Source organism: Dreissena polymorpha, chromosome 2, assembly GCF_020536995.1.
Source record: "Dreissena polymorpha isolate Duluth1 chromosome 2, UMN_Dpol_1.0, whole genome shotgun sequence".
Classification (NCBI taxonomy): Eukaryota; Metazoa; Mollusca; class Bivalvia; order Myida; family Dreissenidae; genus Dreissena; species Dreissena polymorpha.
In genome coordinates this window covers 18,796,067-18,818,583 of record NC_068356.1, presented here as the reverse complement: position 1 = coordinate 18,818,583, position 22,517 = coordinate 18,796,067, and the positions used below count along the sequence as shown (strand labels likewise).

At 35.9% G+C, this 22,517-nt stretch overlaps 2 long non-coding RNA genes across 2 annotated transcripts; one reads left to right on the top strand and one right to left on the bottom strand.

Moving 5' to 3' along the window:
- Nucleotides 1-3,321: 3,321 nt before the first annotated feature.
- LOC127866116 (uncharacterized) lies at nucleotides 3,322-9,338 on the bottom strand. Its single transcript, XR_008042855.1, has 4 exons — nucleotides 9,203-9,338; nucleotides 4,870-5,174; nucleotides 4,455-4,556; nucleotides 3,322-4,062 (listed from the first exon to the last, which is right to left on the bottom strand). It is a non-coding gene; the product is annotated as an uncharacterized LOC127866116 (long non-coding RNA).
- Nucleotides 9,339-10,357: 1,019 nt separating this feature from the next.
- LOC127866117 (uncharacterized) lies at nucleotides 10,358-11,160 on the top strand. The gene is made up of 2 exons (XR_008042856.1): nucleotides 10,358-10,603; nucleotides 10,906-11,160. It is a non-coding gene; the product is annotated as an uncharacterized LOC127866117 (long non-coding RNA).
- The last annotated feature ends 11,357 nt before the right edge of the window (nucleotides 11,161-22,517 follow it).

Here is a 22,517-nt window from a genome sequence, read left to right as displayed (position 1 = left end):
CTTAAAATTACTGGAAATACTTAATATAACCAGCAAACATAATATTAGTGGTAAGCTAGGGTTTATAATAGACATCTAACCGCTGGAGTGCGAATCAGTTTTGTTATCAACTTCATGTTCGTCGAACAACACGAAGAAGCATGCCGTGCATACGGAATACCGTTAGAGCCATCGTGATAAGTCATTAAAATCCAGAGGGCGATAATACAATCGCACTGTCGACATCGCATTGTCGCACTGTCGTCATCGAACTGTCGCATTGTCGTCGTCGTACTATCGCGTTATCACATTCTCGCCATCGTACTATCGCATTGTCGCCATCGTATTGTCGCACTGTCGTCATCGTTTTATAATCATGAAATGGTTGTACAAGCTTGCACAATCACGGCGATAAATAGAGTCTTTATCTTTAAAACAGAAGAGAATTTAATTTGAGTTGCACTTCTGATAAGATTGCGATATAAGTAGATAACGGTGGTCTCTAAGGATCGATTTCATCACTGTGAGGGTCCCAAATGTCAATTGATGGTTTTTAAGATTAGTTTCGTCATGTATTGATTTATGATTTGACGATATTGCTTTTGGAAATCTGTATCGCATTATATGGATTACTTGTAATATAGAAAGCAATCCTTTTCGTTGACGCATATACACGGATGTTGTAGAATGTTTTAAACTTTCAAGAACATGATCGTGACAGTCTATTGACACAATGATTTATTACATTTTATAAGAGCAATCTTTTTATTTGTTAAAATGACTTAAGCGTTATAATGATTTGTTACCAATGCGGCAATATTATATGTTTAAAAATAATTGTCATATATTACGAAAAGACTATAAATATTCTATTAAAACAAGCGAAAAACGCCGTTCATAAGAAAAACGTAACTGCAATCGGCTCATTCAGCAATAATCATCAGTAAAATAATAAATCGTTTGTATTGCTTTTCGTGTATAATTTGCAACAATAATTACATCACTTATACTGCATTACTCCCCAACATCCTAGGTGTGGAATGTAAGATTTTGCTCTCAAACATCCCCGGTTCGAATACCAGGGAAGCCAATATTTTATTTATGCAAAAGGAAAGTAATAGATTGGTCTCGACGTGTTTGTGTAATATGAAATGTCGTTCCCATATTTGTTTTTACTGGCCAATGTTTACAATACGCTTAATAAAGTCTGTTGCCGATCGGTAAACGAACGAGATATGAAATCAAAGTTCTACATTACAATTGAAATATTACTTTGAAAAACGTAAATCATTGATACGACTCAGTAAGCTGGTCACCCCCCCCCCCCCCCCAAAAAAAAAAAATTAAAAAAAATGATGTTGCCCTTCAGCCAGTCGTTTTTTGAATTTAATATTTAATGTATTGAAATGTGCTGAAGAGAATGGAATCCCTAAATTTCAATGTTTTAAGCAATCTACTATTTATCAAAACAACATCTATGCATTAATTCTTATGCAGCCTTACATCATTGATTAAAGAAGTACCAACCAACTCACGCTAGTTTAACTGTTTCCACAGTCATGACTACGTCGACATTTTTTTCCCATTTTTATACTCATAACAATCAAATAACTGTTCTTTGAGTGTGATCGGGTAATTTTTGGATCAACTAACACTGTTAACTGGTTTTAACTTATGATTCTTTAATTTCTATAAGTTGGCAATACACTCCGTTCCAAAAACGTGACAGATGTGATTACGAATTCGTCTGGTTTTGTAAAATTCAACTGCCTTTCATTTACATTAATATGAAGAATTCGTGCATATTTATCTTGGAACATTACAGAGATATCATCAATCTTGTCATTGCTTATTCCATTAAAACATATTTCCTCGACAACTATCGTCATTTCCCATACCATATATGAATTCCCCGATGTTTTCTTAGGGGGAAAATTATAATAAACGCACCATAAACACTCAAAATCAACGTTTACTTCGTAAAATATTTCGAAAAATAAAGTTGACACAAAATAATCAGTGTTCTTTATAGCAATAGCCAAAATTCCAACGAAAGTTGTGATCTGGTAAAATAGATATAACGAGATGCCCGAAGCCAATCTCGTGTTCGCTAAATGTTCGGATATTGTCGCGGGAAAAATCACATGGAATATATTGTCACACAAACAAATAAAAACGAGCATTTTGTACCTCGTTAAATGTTTGTTACCATACATCGTCACACGTCAAAAAACACCACCCGACGTCCAGCAGGGCGTTACTCCATGATAACTTAACACATGAACAAGTTGTTCGTATCACAAAAAGGTTTAATGTTAACTTTAAACTCAATTTACTTAAGATTGTTACCTTGTGTATTAAAAAAAATGCCTGGTCAAGTACGAGCTCAATGTAATGGTTTAACAAGCATCACAATATCTTTTCATGCTTATAAGGGCTACAAGGTTTCATATAACAAGAAATTCACCACTGTATTAGGATGTCGACATACCGACACGGTATCCAAAATATTCTGTTCGTTATGAGCCATGACTTATTTGCAACGTAATTCGATTACATAAACAAATAACGATTAACACATTGAAATGCGTCTTCATATATGCATACTATTGTATGTAACACATTCGCTTTTTGTTTATGAAAAGTGATTTCAGTTGTTAAATTAATACGCCAACGAGCATTTGTTTTTGACTTTACCGGATCTGTGTGACATGTTTATGTTTTACACATCTCCTAACAAACGTCCCGTCGGTTAATACTTCAACACATAGCTATCAAAAATCGTTTCATTTGTTTCAGTTTCCCTGCTATACATAGACGGCGACAAATCGCTTTTTGATTCGATTATATGATACATCATGATAAAGTGATTGTTACCAAAGACACCTTATCACCAGCATCCTGCTTTGCAATCTGACTTTCAAAGATAATTGATCATCGATCTCTATTTTTCCGTTTTCATTAACAAAAATACTTGAAAGGCCATATTCAAGTGTTCTTTTATTATTTACTGTTCTTAAAGATTCATTAAAAAAAACTTCAGTGTGCTCCAAACAATTCGAGCATTTTTTTTTAGTGTTATGTGCAATCACGAGAGACCCATTTGGAGAGCATAAAATTCATTAAGTGCACTTATCAAGGATTTCTTTTATGTAAAGCGTATACAATCAGCATAAGTATTTGGACACGTATTCATATTCATGATAACAATTTATCTAAAAGAAGAATGCACAACAGTTTCACTGAACTTTATTTTGACATTATCTACAAAAGGTTTGGACGGCCTCGTGTTTAGCATCGTCAAGTGCACCAGTATGTAACCTAGTCAGTCCCATGGGCATCATCAGCGGCGCCCCACGGTTGCTTTCACGACACTAAGAACTATCTGCACACATGTGTACTACGATACATAACACTGCGTTAAAACTCACTTTTAATATTGCATTTCGTAACCTTTAATCTAATTATTAAAGATCGTACGTGTCGAATCTCTAAGGCTTATTAATCCACCCACTTTCAAGAGCGTTTCATGGGATTAAGTTGTGCTTAAGTTCCAATAGCTCACAGCGGGCTGTAGCTCACATAGTAGATCGTTTTCGACATGTCCTATTTGCATTGAGGACAAAATCAAAACAATCATCTTTTAAACATGGTTTTGTTCTGTTTGCATTATTGCCATTATTATTTGATCACTTAATAATGGTATGCATTATTAAAATTTTGCGAAATTTGCTAAGGTAAAAATGTGATAAAATGCAACATAAACGGTTTTCTTTTTTCTTAATACAAAGGCATTCTATATCGAACTACTAATGCACATTTGTATAATACGCCACACAATGTTTTCATGTATATCATTTCTTATACAAACTAGATATAATTCCATCTGATACATGTCGCCATGCATGTTGCCAAAGTAACAATGGTTGCCATGAACGAGGTCAGCATAGTAGCATCTCCCCCAGACGTTTTGTCAGGTTTACAGTCCTTTTTGTCAAAACAACACCAGTCATCGTCCTTGTTTTCCGCAATTTTGCATTCCCTGCATCCGTATTCGAATTCAGTTTCATTAAATACCTTGCGCTGCAAAGAGTAACACAACTGTGGAAGATTCTCTAAGGAATACTTTTTATGGACACAAATACTAGTATTACCTATAAATGTCATTAATGTTTGTTAAACAAATATACACATGTTTGTATATATAACGTTTTATATATGTTTTAATATACATTTTTAAATATATTGTAATCGTCTGACAATATTTCAAACGTAGTGTATTTGGTTTTGATTATAACGAAAGATTTTACAGTACATTAAAATTACGATTAGTTCATTTGTAAGTGCTATTATTACACTAGCTAAGAAACAACAACAATAAATTATACTTATAACTGTTATATTTTTTCAAGAAATTGTTATTAAGCAATGTGTATAAATATTTTATTTTATCTCGGTGAAATTCCGATACGTACTTAACATCCAAAACTGCTATTGGTTACTTGGCATGTAGAAGGGGGTACACATGTGCCGTTGCCATTACAATTGCCATTGTAGCAATCGTACGACTTGAACGTCTGGAAATATTTTTTTAAAGCGAGTCTATGCAAACTATAAGTTCGAATCGCAGATAATTGAGGTATCTGAAAAAAAAGCCTTATATTTTTGGTCAATAACTAGACGACAGTAAAATGTATTATTTTACCAATATATATCGATATGTTTATATCTTCCGCGTACATTTACATCCCACATACCACTGCTTCATATATCAATATAACTTATATGAAGATCAACATATGTAAATCTCGCAGGTAAATACATATGAAGCATTTCGCCAACAAAATATTTCGAAAACACAAGGTAAGTAATACAAATCGTGAAACTTACCGTTGTTGGTGATGGTGCTATCGGCGTAGATGCTACATAAATAAAAAGAAATAAAATCGGAACTGTCTTAATTGCATATTGTCATAAACAATGGTTAAAAAATATAGCCAATATAACATATGTATATCTAAGCTCGACCGGTGAATGTGTTTTGTTCGTTGAAGACGAGGCTGATGCTGAGTACGAGGCTGATGATGATGCACCTGGTGTCGCTGATGAAGCTGCCACAGGCGTTATCGATGGTGCTATAGACGATGTTGTATCTTGCCCGAAAGTGACATCCAGTAAGGCAGACAGTAGGGGCGCTTAAACAAAAAATGATGAATAACGTGTTTATTAGTGCATTTAAAAATTTCAATTCACAAAGTGAGTAGTAACCGTCATCATTAAAATTTATCAGTTTATCTAATTTTTTAGGTTGATAAAAGAAATACTAATTATTTTAAATGAGTATTACCATAAGTTTGTTTTAAAAAGTAGCAAAAAGACTCGGACATATCGTTTTGCTAAAGTGTGGTTATATTCAGTGCTTTGTTTAATCTCATGCAACAAACACTTAAACAAACTTTGCAGAAACAGATTCTGATATAAACTATACCAAACTATATACAAAACCCAGCTTGCATTATGTTGAATACAAAGATTTGGCGATTGCATACTTTCAAGCTCAACTTAAGTATACATTTCACTCGTACCACGAATTGTTCAAACATCAACATAATTACTTGTATACATTACATATGCAATTTCCACTGAAATAAAGGTCGTTTTTTTCATAAGAACTCATGTTTTCATATCATACATTGACTAATTCTCGGTAGACATGGGCTTTTACTACAAATATAATGTACGCGACTGTCATATAGCAACAATTTTTCAGCATATGCTATTTTACTTTTGTTAAAAGCACAATTTTCAAAGCATACCGTCAAAATGAAACCTCAAACGTAACACGTAATCTGTTTTTCAACATATTATCCATAACATATTGAATTCATTTCTAGTAATATTACCTTATTACGTTCCAGATTACAATTATTATACACCTGCCTTTTTGTAACTAGCATACTTTATATGCTCATACAGCCCTTGCTAATATCCTCATTTTTATCCTCACGCTTTTTGAAAAGCGTGGGGATATTGTGGTTATATCCATTTGTCCGCCTGTCTGTCCGTCCGTCCTGGCCACTATTATCTCCTACACTATTAGCACTAGAAACTTACAAATATGGTAGCTATGAGCATGTGTGCGACGGTGCACTATTTGGAATTTTGATCTGACCCCTGAGTCAAAAGTTATGGGGGTTGGGGTGGGGCCGGGTCAGAGATTTTCCTGCGACTGCGCTTCGAAAAAGGCTCATAACTACCGTGTCCCTTCAGATATTGCTTTCATATTTGGTATGCATGTGTATCTGGACAACACCTTTCCATGCGCATACAATTTTTTACCCCTGTGACCTTGACATTGAACTTTCGGTCAGCTTTCAGGTTTCGAAATCTGCGACCGCGATTCGAAAAAGTCTCATACCTACTGTGTCCCTTCCGATATTGCTTTCATATTTGGTATGCATGTGTATCTAGACAACACCTTTCCATGCGCACACAATTTTTTACCCCTCTGACATTGACCTTGAACTTAAGGTAAGTTTTCAGGTTTAGAAATCTGCGACCGCGATTCGAAAAAGTCTCATACCTACTGTGTCCCTTCCGATATTGCTTTCATATTTGGTATGCATGTGTATCTAGACAACACCTTTCCATGCGCACACAATTTTTTACCCCTCTGACATTGACCTTGAACTTAGGGTCAGTTTTCAGGTTTAGAAATCTGCGACCGCGATTCAAAAAAGGCTCATAACTACTGTGTCCCTTCAGATATTGCTTTCATATTTGGTATTCATGTGTATCTAGACAAGACATTTCCATGCGCATAAATTGTTTTACCCCTGTGACCTTGACCTTGAACTCAGGCCAGTTTTCAGATTTTGAAATCTGCGACCGCGATTCGAAAAAGGCTCATAACTTCTGTGTCCCTTCAAATATTGCTTTCATATTTGGTATGCATGTATATCTGGACAATACCTTTCCATGCGCATAAAATGTTTGACCCCTGTGACCTTGACCTTGAACTTGAGGTCAGCATTCAGGTTTCGAAATCTGCAACTGCGATTTGAAAAAGGCTCATACCTGAAAACACATATAGAGTTACACAGTAGTGGCGCAGAGATGTATATAGTAGTCAATTGTTTGTGTTAACTCATCTGTCAAATGGTTTAGCTCATTCATCTAATGTTTATGCACGGGATTATAAAATATTGGCGCAAAGGGACACCTGTATAAGAGAGAAAAGATAGAATGCAGTCAAGCATAAAAGCATGAGAAACTCATGGTATAGAGCCTCAAGAATCTATAAAAGGGCTGAAACTTTCAATTCGTTCAATGACTCATTCCTGAAAATCTGTCAAAATGTTCAAGTGGGAAAAATGTGTGAAACAATTTAAAGCAAGATGGACTTTGAATAGGCACATCAAAGACAGACATGAAATTCATCATTTTCATTGTTGTGTACAAAATTGCGATAGAAAATTTCTGAGACGCTACTATTTAGTCAACCATTTAACCTCAAAACATAACTTTTCCAAAACAGAAGCAAGAAGATTGGCTATAAGAGAGCATTTTCAGCCATCTCATAAGTCATTCCAATTAGGATGACATGTACATAATGGACGTCAGTGAAGTTGATTCAGTATAAGATTTGTTAGGAGAGCAGGATGAGGAGGAGAAATTAGGGTATAGGTTTTCACTCAATTTTTAGGTTATTTTACATTAACTTCTTAATTTCTACACCGAATAACTTCAAATTTATTCTGAACATCTCTTATGACAATACGGTCAATCTCAACTATGCATGGCCCCATTACCAACCCTGGGGCGCCCCTGAGTCAAACATGCGGCGTGGGGATACGCGTCGGCCTCTGCCGCGCCATTTCTAGTTTAATATAAAATATGCCGTTTAGTGCGATAGATACCGTTACTGAAATATACTGAATGTAATACTGAATGTAATAACCTAAAATAAATTTTTTAAAGACCATTCTCAACCTGACATGTGTTTTTGTGAACACAACATAAAAATGAACAGATTTTGTATTTAAAATATACTTTACATAAACACGTTTGTCTTTATTAGTTTTGCTTAAGGATATTTGAAACATACTCCAAGGTGGACATCTGTTACCTGTTAAAAAACTCCCCTTTTAAACTCCATAATTGTTATCTGTATGACTTCGTCCCTCGTCTTTATAAGCTGTCAGAACATAGCCGGTCAATTGCAACTAAGCACGTGACCGATGTTATGCAAGTTACTTCGGAGAAAAAGACGCATAATTTTGTGAAGTTCTTTAAATTCCGCGTGGTGAGAGGTACTGATAATAAATGATTTCAATTCGATATCATATTATCAGGTGAAAATTGTTATGTCAACACCATGCACCCGGGAAATCAAATATTCCATTTAACGACGTGTGGACGGTATGAAACAAGAGCTGTCAGAGGACAGCGCGCTCGACTATTCGAGTGCTTGACAGTATACCGTAAGCCATCATGGGGAAATGGTTCATATTCAATAATTTATTAGACGATCTTTCGAAAATAAAAAAAAGGAAAAAAAATACTTTTTTTTTGGGGGGGGGGGGGGGGGGCTTGAGAGGGGGTATAATGTGGGGTGTGGTCATTTATAAGACGATCTTTCAAAAAAAAAAAAGGAAAAAAATATTTTTGTGGGGGGGGGAGGGGGGGGGGTAGGGGGTGAGAGGGGGTATAATGTGGGGTGTGGTAATTTATTAGATAATGATTTACAAAAAATTGGAAATATGTTTCATGTTAAAAAAACACGGAAGCATCGACTGCGCAACGAAAGAAGTGATTCGGCTCACCTGAATACAATCATTAACTACATTGTCTTAGAATATTCTGCTGTAAAAAAAACAACACTAATTTCCACAAAACATAGACACAACCACGGTGCTGTTTGTTATTTCAACAAGTTTTATTTATATGATTAATCAGTTAAATAAAATAGACGACAACATTCGAAATACAACATTTGTTGTATTTTAAAATGTGACGGGCATTACTTAATTATGATATTACAAGAGTATAGTGTACGCCTAAAGATGCTGTTTCTTAATTTGGATGATCTCGCAACCCATTAGAAGAACACGCTTTGAACGTTCTCGCAATGTATTAGAAGAGCACGTTTTGCACGTGTTCGTTCGCGCCTGAAAACACCCAGCATGGTAGAAATAAACCATTGTTCGATTAAAGCAAGCACCTTTACAAATGAAACAAAAGTCCATTAAATCCACATAAATTAATTCGAATGAGAAGTAAAAAGATAAATAACACAATTTATCTATTCATAACCCCAATCAACCAAGTGAAATAAATCGAAAAACAATTTTCAATTCGAGCCGTTAAGGTCACATAACCCCAAACCGGAACTCCTGTTTTTAGGGTTACATGCAGTCAGTTTGATACTTAGCACATATTGTTGAGTGCATGCTGCCTAGGATTTGTAAAATACATTGCAAATGGTTGGTTTTGGTATCAACTTGAAGGTATATTTGTAAGCAATAAGAAAATAAGCCATTTTTGTGCTCTACTTTTTGTGTTGATGGTTCCCGGCTTCGAAAGTAGGTCATACTATTTGAGCCCAAAATGGTTGTCTGCACAGCTGTCAAAACCGGTTTGCCTATTCTAAGGTAAATATTTTGAGTTTGCGCGTATAGAATATAATGACATGCATTTTTTTCAAAAGATTATGCATTAATCTTTCCAATGATGTATGATGATATAGTGGGTATGCGCTTGATCATGGTAAAAATTGATATCGAACTTCAACTATTTTATATGTAATATAGAAGGAAATTAATTGCGCATGCGTAACCTTTAAGCACATCCGACCAAGTTAGTCGTCTGCCAGAATTTTGACATTTGACCATCAAAAACTCTCTGTATTGCAAAACATAACTGCCAGATGTCATTTTGACCCAAATAAGGGCTGTTTGCAATTGGGCTGTTGCACTTGGGGTCATAAGGGGGGTAAATGCTGGAAAATCACACCGAAACCTGTTCCGGAGACATATTCTAAGACTACTTAAACACCCGGTATTGTTTTTCAGTGCCATTTTGACATTAATTTGCATCAATCTCAATAATGAACCTAATGCATGTCTTTATTTCATCTGTATTTATTATTATTGTTTACTTTTTGAGCCTTTTTCTGTTAAAAATGCCCGCCAATTTTGGACCTACACTTCTATCCGCCTTCGCCTTCAACCCATTCAGGCAGATCTACTCAGAATAACACTACTTTGCCTTATTTTACCTGTTTGGATATCTCGCTGAGTTCAAGTAAAATCAAGTATTCAGCTGAAAACACAAAAATGATAATAATATTATGCTTTCTTTCCTGGAAGAATGTTGTTGCGATAGACCCTGCATGAAAAACACCAGGGAATCTGTATTTAAGTGACCTTAATATTATGCGTAAACCTAAGTGTGCATTTGTAGGCGGTGTCGAAATGGGTCTATAGCTCTGCCTGAACTGTCGTCCAATTGGTTTACAAGTCCGGCTGAAGTGACAGGCCATCAAAAACTGTACAGTGTGACTGATTCGGAGACGGCCCTCAACACTCGCCCAGTCGTGTCGAGAGGATCGGTGTCTTTGCAGGTTAGTACGCCGTTATTTTCAATTAAATCTATTGTAAAATGATTTCTTTGATATCCTGGCACACTTTTGTCACCAAAATTAGGAAATTTGTGTGTTTTACATTGACTGCAGCTCTGAAACCAAACTTTGTGGCGATAACTTTGCCGGTGTGCCCGACAATGTGATGCCGGCGTGGTGAATTAACCATTTGCAGCAAATAAAGCGAGAAAGACTATTGAAAGCTTACTCTAATTGTATCTAACTTACATTAGTTGGCACCGTAATGGGCAAATGCGCACAAAAAACCTTTTTTGTTTTCTCAGATTACACGGAATTGAGCACCCGGGCCAGACTGACACTTTCCGGAGCCTGCCCTAGACGGAACTCGAGCCGAGGAATCATAGGTCCAGGTGTGACAAAAGACTTAAAGCTCATGTCTGACGATGACTTTTTTTAGTCAGGAAGCCAAGTGTGTTGTTTTTCCATGCAAGCGAGCCCTTTTGTTGGGTCAAATGACATCAGCATTGCTGCTTCTACATGGATTTTACCTAAAATGTGCAAAAAAAATATAAAAAGTTTGTTCGAATCCAGTTCAAAACCTGCTTTGATGCACAAATATTGCCATTGATGATTTTTTTCACTTATTAAGCCATATGTAAGATAAGCTTTGCCTATTAGAATCGAAAGACATGCCTTGTATGGAGTCTAAGTGCTGCATGTATGATGTAACCGAGTTTGGCTTTTCTACCTTAATTCTTGACGCGAAACGCTGTTACGCATGGCGCTTTCAACGGCAACTTTTATGAATTAATCTGTGTGTCATTGTACCGGAACTTTGTGATCTTTCTCAAAACAGATTATACCTGTGGGAAAAGTGCCTTTAATTTAAATTTGAAGGGGTTGGGTTCTCTTAAAGGTCACATAACCCCAAACCGGAACTCCTGTTTTTAGGGTTACATGCAGTCAGTTTGATACTTAGCACACATTGTTGAGTGCATGCTGCCTAGGATTTGTAAAATACATTGCAAATGGTTGGTTTTGGTATCAACTTGAAGGTATATTTGTAAGCAATAAGAAAATAAGCCATTTTTGTGCTCTACTTTTTGTGTTGATGGTTCCCGGCTTCGAAAGTAGGTCATACTATTTGAGCCCAAAATGGTTGTCTGCACAGCTGTCAAAACCGGTTTGCCTATTCTAAGGTAAATATTTTGAGTTTGCGCGTATAGAATATAATGACATGCATTTTTTTCAAAAGATTATGCATTAATCTTTCCAATGATGTATGATGATATAGTGGGTATGCGCTTGATCATGGTAAAAATTGATATCGAACTTCAACTATTTTATATGTAATATAGAAGGAAATTAATTGCGCATGCGTAACCTTAAAGACACGTATACACCTGGTCGATCCGGAAAGAATATTGAGGGTTGGTTACCGGTTTTTGCCTAGGTTGCATTGCACTATGTTTAACCTGGCCTCTATTACGGTATGGAGGTGGCCGATTCCCAGTTAAAATTCCGGATGAGCTAATTCCACTTGGAAAGGAGAAAGCTATAGGTTACGCATGCGCAATTAATTTCCTTCTATATTACATATAAAATAGTTGAAGTTCGATATCAATTTTTACCATGATCAAGCGCATACCCACTACATCATCATACATCATTGGAACGATAAATGCATAATCTTTTGAAAAAATGCATGTCATTAAATTCTATGTGTGCTAACTCAAAATATTTACCTTAGAATAGGCAAACCGGTTTTGACAGCTGTGCAGACAACCATTTTGGGCTCAAATAGTATGACCTACTTTCAAAGCCGGGAACCATCAACACAAAAAGTAGAGCACAAAAATGGCTTATTTTCTTATTGCTTACAAATATACCTTCAAGTTGATACCAAAACTAGCCATTTGCAATGTATTTTACAAATCCTAGGCAGCATGCACTCAACAATGTGTGCTAAGTATCAAACTGACTGCATGTAACCCTAAAAACAGGAGTTCCGGTTTGGGGTTATTTGACCTTTAAGAGAACCCAACCCCTTCAAATTTGAATTAAAGGCACTTTTCCCACAGGTGTAATCTGTTTTGAGAAAGATCACAAAGTTCCGGTACAATGACACACAGATTTATTCATAAAAGTTGCCGTTGAAAGCGCCATGCGTAACAGCGTTTCGTGTCAAGAATTAAGGTAGAAAAGCTAAACTTGGTTATATCATACATGCAGCACTTAGACTCCATACAAGGCATCACTTTCGATTCTAATAGGAAAAGCTGATGTGAAATATGACTTAATAAGTGAAAAAAGTCATCAATGGCAATGTTTGTGCATAAAAGCAGGTTTTGAACCGGATTCGAACAAACGTTGTTTTTTTTAATTTGGCATATTTTAGGTAAAATCCATGTAGAAGCAGCATTTCTAATGTCATTTGACCCAACAAAAGGGCTTGCTTGCATGAAAAAAACAACATCTTGACTTCCTGACTAAAAAAGTCATCGTCAGACATGAGCTTTAAGTCTTTTGTCACACCTGGACCTATGATTCCTCGGCTCGAGTTCCGTCTCGGACAGGCTCCGGAAAGTGTCAGTCTGGCCCGGGTGCTCAATTCCGTGTTATCTGAGAAAACAAAAAGGATTTTTGTGCACATTTACCCATTAAGGTGCCGACTTATGTAAGTTAGATACAATTAGAGTAAGCTTTCAATAGTATTTATTGCTTTATGTGCTGCAAATGAATAATTCACCACGCCGGCATCACATTGTCTGGCACACTGGCAAAGTTATCGCCACAAAATGTGGTTTAAGAGCTGCAGTAAATGTATAACACCATATTTTCCTAATTTTGGCGACAAAAGTGTGCCAGGATATAAAAAAATCATTTTACAATAGATTTAATCGAAAATAACGGAGTACTAACCTGCAAAGTCACCAATCCTCTCGACACGACTGGGCGAGTGTTGAGGGCCGTCTCCGAATCAGTCATGCTGTACAGTTTATGATGGCCTGTCACTTCAGCCGGGCTTGTAAACCAATTTGACGACAGTTCAGGCAGAGCTAAAGACCCATTTCGACACCGCCTACAAATGCACACTTAGGTTTACGCATAATATTGAGGTCACTTAAATACAGATTCCCAGTTGTTTTTCACACAGGGTCTATCACAACAACATTCTTCCAGGAAAGAAAGCATAATATTATTATCATTTTTGTGTTTTCAGCTGAATACTTGATTTTACTTAAACTCTGCAAGATATCCAAACAGGAAAAATAAGGCAAAGTAGTGTTATTCTGAGTAGATCTGCCTGACGGGGTTGAAGGTGAAGGCAGATAGCAGTGTCCGTCCAAACTTGGCAGGCATTTTTAACAGTAAAAGGCTCGAAAAGTAAACAATAATAATAAATACAGATGAAGTAGAGACATGCATTAAGTTCATTATTGCAATTGATGCAAATTAATGTTAAAATGTCACTGAAAAACAATACAGAGTGTTTGAGTAGTCTTAGAATATGTCTCCGAGATGTTTCGGTGTGATTTTCCAGCATTTACCCCCCTTATGACCCCAAGTGCAACAGCCCAATTGCAAACAGCCCTAATTTGGGTCAAATGATATTTGGCAGTTATGTTTTGAAATACAGAGAGTTTTTGATGGTCAATTGTCAAAATTCTGGCAGACGACTAACTTGGTCGGATGTGCATAAAGGTTACGCATGCGCAATTAATTTCCTTCTATATTACATATAAAATAGTTGAAGTTCGATATCAATTTTTACCATGATCAAGCGCATACCCACTAAATCATCATACATCATTGGAAAGATAAATGCATAATCTTTTGAAAAAATGCATGTCATTAAATTCTATGAGTGCTAACTCAAAATATTTACCTAAGAATAGGCAAACCGGTTTTGACAGCTGTGCAGACAACCATTTTGGGCTCAAATAGTATGACCTACTTTCAAAGCCGGGAACCATCAACACAAAAAGTAGAGCACAAAAATGGTTTATTTTTTTATTGCTTACAAATATACCTTCAAGTTGATATCAAAACTAGCCATTTGCAATGTATTTTACAAATCCTAGGCAGCATGCACTCAACAATATCAAACTTGCTGCATGTAACCCTAAAAACAGGAGTTCCGGTTTGGGGTTATGTGACCTATAGGATTAATTTTTATTGACTAACTGTGAAATAACATAGTATGTCGACATAGTTTTGTAGCTTTTTCCCACTTAATTTTACGCGCCATAACGACATTAAGTTAAAATCTCGAGGTAAATTTTTCCGGCTTTTCCCGAAAAAATATTTGGTCGACATGATTTAAGTCGATAAACCATAATTTTTGGCGTCATGCTCTTGTGAAAATGACTTGCCATCATAGTTTCAGTCGACACGATGAGTTGTTATTTACGCCATGACACCTTTTTTATATCATGCCGCCATAGAATAAGGTGCACCCCAATAATATGGTCATAACGGATTAGTTTATATCAACTTGCTGTGAAATAACATAGTTTTGTAGGTTTTTCCCTCTAAATTTTACTCGCCATAACAACATTAAGTTAAAGTCTCGACGTTAATGTTTCCGGCTTTTCCCGAAAAAAATATTTGGTCAACATGATATACGGTAAGTCAACAAATCAACATAATTTTTGGCGTCATGCTCTTGTGAAATTGACTTGCTATCGTAGTTTTAGTCGACACGTTGAGCTATTTTTTACGCCATGATACCTTTTTCATATCATGCCGTCATAGAATTTTGACATCATCACAACATCAGGGTGTACCATGTACGCTTCCATATTTTATGGCATGCTGGTGTACTGAAACGTCAATGCGACCTATTTTGATAGTACATTTACGGAAGCGTATATGGTACACCCCAATAATATGGTCATGGCGGATTAATTTTTATCGACCTACTGTGAAATAACATGGTATGTCCACATAGTTTAGTAGCCTTTTCCCACTTAATTTTACTTGCCATACCGACATTAAGTTAAAGTCTCGACGTAAATGTTTCCGGCTTTTCCCGAAAAAATATTTGGTCGAAATGATCTAAGTCGACAAATCAACATAATTTTTTAAGTCATGCTCTTGTGAAAATGACTTGCAATCATAGTTTTATTCGACACGATGAGTTATTTTTTTTACGCCATGACACCTTTTTCATATCATGCCGTCATAGAATGTTGACATCATCACAGCATCAGAGTGTACTATATACGCTTCCATACGTCAATACACATTCCCCTAAAAATGAACGGATTTTAAACTATCTTAATTGGTGACTTTTTAAACATTCAAGTCGTCATTTTTTCCTCATAACTGCGTTGGCCAATTCCAAAAGATTATCCCAAACACATGTCTATCCAGTTTGCTATGCGGAAGTTTATATTTAAATTTATTTTTTATCAGATGACACACGCAGCAGCCTTAACGCATCCAGGAGTCCATCCATTATGATTGCATTTGCGACCAAGTAGAGGCTACCAAGTATTCCCCAATCTCGCGTCCGTTATCTTTGTGGGAATCAAACAAAACGTTTTTTTCAGGAGCCTAAACGTTTTAAACAACACATTATTTTTTTTCCTTTTTCTGGTGTGAAAGTTAGGATATCTGTATACGAATAAAACCACTTTTTAAATGGCTGTAAAACGTAAGACATGGTGATACGAAAATAAGAATCCATTATTTCAGCGTAAAAACAACATATGATAGTTTTACAATATACATTCATACACCATATCGTAGTGATTTCTGCTGGTGCTTTATGTGTAATTAACAGTAATATAATTAAATAGCAGCAATCAGACACGTCGTTAAGATTACAATGTTGTGGAATCGATACAATATTCATTTCCAGTACAGCTTCCATTTTAACTGTTGTATGTATAAAAACATACGCTATACTAAATAAATACACTCACGTTGCAACTATCATTTATTTAAATGCAAACAAATAAAACACATACTCTTTGCTTTCAAAACATTGTGTCAAATTTATTGCAGTTCACAAACTAAGACTCGTCACACAATAAACGTATCGATGCTTTTCCATTTACTTTGTTAATCTGTTTCTTAGTGCCGTATTGAAGGCGCTAAACATTATGATAATGGAAAGAAAAACGTTGAGTTTTATTTGAACCTTTTAAGTTCGACTTCGTGTAAAATCTAAGAATTATGTACACCATCAAATCCGATTTATGGGGTAGAACAAGTACTGCATGTCTTAAGGAAATAGACCTCCTGAGCGCTTTGCGGAAACCATATCCTCCAGCCACCGCACCCTTTTAAATACATGTTCACTGACCATTTAGTTGTTAAATGCAAAATGTTCTTGATAAAATTAGGTAAGTAAGTACCGTCGGAGACGTAATTGTAAGGTTTAGGTTACCGCAGCTTGTGGTGTCGTCGCCGTCTTAACTGGATTTAAAAGTGTCGTTTTCTGAGAAAACTGGGCATAATGCATGTGCGTAAAGTGTCGTACCAGAATAGCCTGTGCAGTCCGCACATGCTTATCAGGTACGACACTTTCCGCGTATATGACATTTTTCGTTTGAATGAAGTCTCTTCTTAGCAAAAATCCAATTTAGGCGGAAAGTGTCGTCCCTGATTAACCTGTGCGGACTGCACAGGCTAATCTGGGACGACACTTTACGCACATGCATTATGCCCAGTTTTCTCAGAACACGACTCCAAAGCACATGATTAATGTGCATGAAATATCAATGTATTATCATCACAGGTGATAAACCTTATCTCCTTTTACAGGTTTTTAATAAAACTCCACACTATACGTCGATTTAATACATCGCTAATGATTAAATCAGAATGTAAAATAAAGAAACTAGTGTTTGCTTTGAGCATGCTACTGACGTAATTAGCGTTCAATATTTGTTTGAACAAGGCTTTACTATTGTTGGATCAATCGATCCACTGAACGGAAGATAAAATAGAAGTGATACAATACATCGCACCCAAATTATAAAGATGAATTGTTATAATCCGAAAGACCTCGACCTGCTTTAATCGCCGCTGTTTTTGCACTATTCAAGATCTTACAAACGTCCTGATAGAGACGTTTTGGCCTTGATACTCGGTCTTAATGTTTACTAAACACTCGCATGTAAGATTTACTTGACGGGATGATATCCTTTAAAAAGGATTTGACAGTCTGGACATTATTTTATATGATGGGGTTTTGTGATGATAACTCAGATTATATTTACACGTTAAAGAGGCGCTTGCTTTTTATTTGAATATATTACTGCAGTTATATTGTGCATACGACCGATCCATCGACAGAGCCATAACAGTAGTCCGTGTGCTTAATATCCTTTACACTTCAGCGTTACAAATAATTACAACCATATACAAAATAAGCATTAAATTGTATGTAGAATTTTGCCAGATATCAGATACATCTATAATGCCAAGAATGTTATATTGACCTTATTTTGAAATTCAAAATTGCCAATAATTTCATCACACAAATTATGCTTTATTGTTGACGCATACATATTTTATTTTAAATATGTTTCGTATAATATATGAAAACATAAAAAAGCTAACAAAATGTTAAGATTATGTAGCGTTTTTCGTCGATATTTTTATCCGTATTTTATACTTGTACACATCACAGCTAAATTTTGTCTCGTTGGTCAAATGCTTGTTCTTAAAAATAAAATTTTGCGGTCAGAGCATTTTAGTGCGTTTTCAGAAAGGTTAATGTATGAACGAGTTATCTGAAACATTCCTCGAACCTATTGACAACAACAATTTAAGCATTGTCTATTACAACATGCGTAGATCGTTCATGCAATTAATGCAATTTTTATAGATTAAATGCGTTCTCATACACGCTATGAAATTCTCACAGCAATGAAACCATATGTATGTGGCTTGGTAGAAAAGAAAAACGACAGCTAACTAAAATTTGTCGGTCGCGTTTTATTATAACAAAAGATAAACATTTGGACAGCGTACCGATACGTCAGAAAGAGTAATGGTGCAAGCATGTAAGGCGTCGTGCTCAGTCATTAAGACTTCATAGAATCGCTTCCAGCACATAGGTATTTGTAAATAAGAATATGGCATAATTTCATAAAAGGCGTTTTTTTTCTGGCGAAAAATAAGTGTATAACAAGATTGTCAATAAATCGTTCCGTGTTTACCGTGTTTATCAAACATGTTCATGTTTTGCCAAGCTTAACTGTACTACGTTCTGATTAAATAGTTTGCAATATACGTGTGTTTGCTTAAACATCAATGGACATAGCTATTTTCTTTGCTACGAACTTAAATAAACAAAACGGCAATGATTGTCATGGAAACAAGGTTTGTCACACATGTCAAAACCATAGCATCCACTCCATTATTGCCTGTCTCCGCTACAGTTGTCGGGTCCACTGTCGTGCCAGTAGTTGTATTCGTGCCAGTAGATGTATTCGTTCCAGTACCAGAGACAGTCGTTGGACCGGCAGTCGCTATAATTGAAAATATAAACAATATGATCAATAATTCTGACATTAAAACGTAGGTAAAAAGTGTTGCTGATATAGGCTAAACCCACAATCCACAACACAGTTGATTTCAGTCCCTCGGTAACATGCGTTTCCCCTTAAAATGCAATGCGACATTCTTGGTTTAAATATTTTTTGTTCTTATAGCAAATTTATATTCCGATATGTTTTAATAACTCCTAAATTCACAAGTTATTATCTTAGATCTACCAAACGAATGTGAATGACCATATGCATAACTTTAATCTAACGTTATATATGGGATACTTTTTTAACAATGATACCACGTGATGGTGTTTCAAGCAGGCTTCTGTTTCATGTACTGGCATTTATGGAAAATATTAAATTCGCTTCGATATAGAGGCCGTCTGGCATCACCGCAAGTTGGATCAAACATCCCTATTATCTACCTGCCGCCACACGTAACAATCCTTCCGCATCACGAAGGATTACCCATATGTTACCTTTCCCATTACATGAAAACCAGCCTTATTTTACATCTGTATTGCCATTGGATATATCGCTTGCATTCAAAATTAAAAAAGTGAATAACAAATAAGTTTTCAAAAATCTTATGTAGTAAAACAGATAAGGATCAATAATAAGGATATTGATTGTAAAGACGATATTGATATCATAAGTTTTGAACGGACTCTACGCTTAGAATCGGTGCGAATGGAGTGCAAGTAAATAGATCTAATGACTCCTAGCGTGCACAATAAAAAAGACAGATTTCGTAATAGGACAAATAAGGCGAATTTGGCTTGCGCCAACAATCTTAAAATATATAATTGACACCATTTTCGTATTAGACAAATAAAGTATATGCGAGTTACATCATGCCATTCACATTATTTCACAGTGTCTATTGTGTGTATTACCATGACTTGTAGATACTGTCGTCGACATGGTATTTGTAACCTGCGCTCCGGTTGTTATCGATGCTATGGTTGTAGTTTCTGCGTTCGTTATTGGTGAACTTGTTAATGGTGTTCCTGCAGTTGTGATGGTCGTTGTAACCACTGGAGTTGATGTTTCTACTGTAGTAATGGCTGCTGTTGTTGATGATATCGATGTTGTTGTCACCGTATCAGTTGTAGAAGGTATAACGGTTGTTGTTGATGCTATTGGTGTAGTTTCTGCGTTCGTTATTGGTGAACTTGTTAATGGTGTTCCTGCAGTTGTGATGGTCGTTGTATCCACTGGAGTTGATGTTTCTACTGTAGAAATCGCTGCTGTTGTTGATGAAATCGATGTTGTTGTCACCGTATCAGTTGTAGAAGGTATAACGGTTGTTGCCGAGCAAGCAATGCTAAACATCAATTGCACACAAAACGAGACTGTAATGGAGCAATTTCATAAAGAACTATTTGCTAGCTCATTTATGCTCTTGCTATATGGACGTAGGAGATTTAATTTATTAATGAGCACTGTTTCCCAACTTTCATGTTAATTGAAAAGCACGGTTCCATAACTTTCGTGTTTATTGAGGAACACGGTACTGTGTACGGTGATGTTTATGAAGAATATGCGATAGTTATGATCAACAATGTTCGAGCAGTATGGACTATTCATGTATATTAATGTAATCTTTAAGAAACATCTACTTATTTTACATAATTATCATTCATTTCGAAACTAACTATGTCGAAGCATTTTTTTTTAAATGCTTAAATATATATATATCATCATTTTACTGTCTTTTTTATTTATACAACGTGAATGCGATAACAACACACACAAATGATGATAATTATAAACTTATAGGCAGAAATGAGTACAAATTTATATACACATATTTAGAAAAATAAGAAATATATATATTTTAACTCCTGTAAATTGCAATAGGACATATTTATTTGCATGCAAGAAATTTACTCACATAAACGATAGTGTATATAACCAGTTTTACCTGGAAAAACAGCGCTATCGAACATGTCGAATTTCATGGCATCCGTTCCGTTTGTCCTGCTTTGCAAAGAAAATGATGTATCGTTTCTGTGTTCGATATTTTTATGGATGCGATAAGGAAATCACGTGCAAGAGGTTTGTTAACGTTACTATGGATTGACCATTCAGCAACCACAACACAATCATTATGCAATATTTACACACGCCTTTCCAAGATACTTCACAGATACTTGATGATGCCCGAGAGCTGTTTGTTTTGATCAAAATTTAGTGAACACAAATCCCTAAAACGTATATTTTAAGATTTTTATTATATTAATGTATAGTGCCTAAAGATGTATTTGAAAAGTGCCCCGACAATTAAGTGAATTGTATTTTGGTGTTACATTTTAAAGCAGCATCTTTCCACTTTGTTTCATTCTCTTTCCCACATATTCATTAAGATTACTTTATGAGTTTCCTCATAATACGACAAGTAATACAACTCGGAGCTATAACTTTGATTGCTGTAGTAGGTTTCGACGACAGTGATATTTCTATATGTTATAACAACACAACGTCTTCAAAATATATCAATCTACAAACAAATGTACATTTGCAATAAAGTAATAGACCGAAGATAAGAAACCACACATATCTCGCTCAAACACACACGCAAACACAGCAGAAGTCAATATTTATTTCCACAAAACACTTATAACAGAATATCGGACGGATTGGTGTAACGTTCGTCAACAGCAATTCTGAATTATTTAGTAAGTCACGTGAAAATTATCAGCGGTTATCAAATGCTGCTTAAACGATTATTGATTATTACAATTTTAATATATGTTTACATGCGATTAAACAGATAACTTAACAATCATTCTTCACACTACATTCCTGTAATTTAAACCTATTGGCCAATGTCGATTGTGTTGAAAGAAAGTTTAACTTTTCCACGTTGGAATTCATTGTCAGATGCATAAGGGAACATGCTCCTTGTATAAAACACTATCGTAGTGTTGCTCAATATACCAAACGTTATAAACACGGTTGTACAACGCAGTCCCGGATCGTCCTCGATCCCCCGCCCCCACCCCGTTGAAGATACGGGACGAACCGTGGGCTTTTTTTGCATTTTTGACCGTCGACGGTCTTCCAAAGACCATCACCCCAGTTACATCGCTGCAACAATTGTACTAGTAAATGGCAAGAAATCATTAAGGGAGTGCCTCAAGGCTCTATACTCGGTCCGTTGATCTTTAATATCTTTATCAATGATACTTTCGTTGTTTCAAAGCAATAGGACGCGAGCTATCGATTAAGGGGCAAAAACTCAAAAATATTGTTTGAAAGTCTGTAGAAGATTTATTCGGGTTGACAAACGGACTCGAAATATTGCTCGGTTTTCGACCGACTGTGAGTTAACGGCTGGACAGATGTTTTTAAAGTGAACTTTTTTGAAAGGTTGTCCAATTGCCCATAGGAGGATCAAGGGATGCTTTGGATTAAAG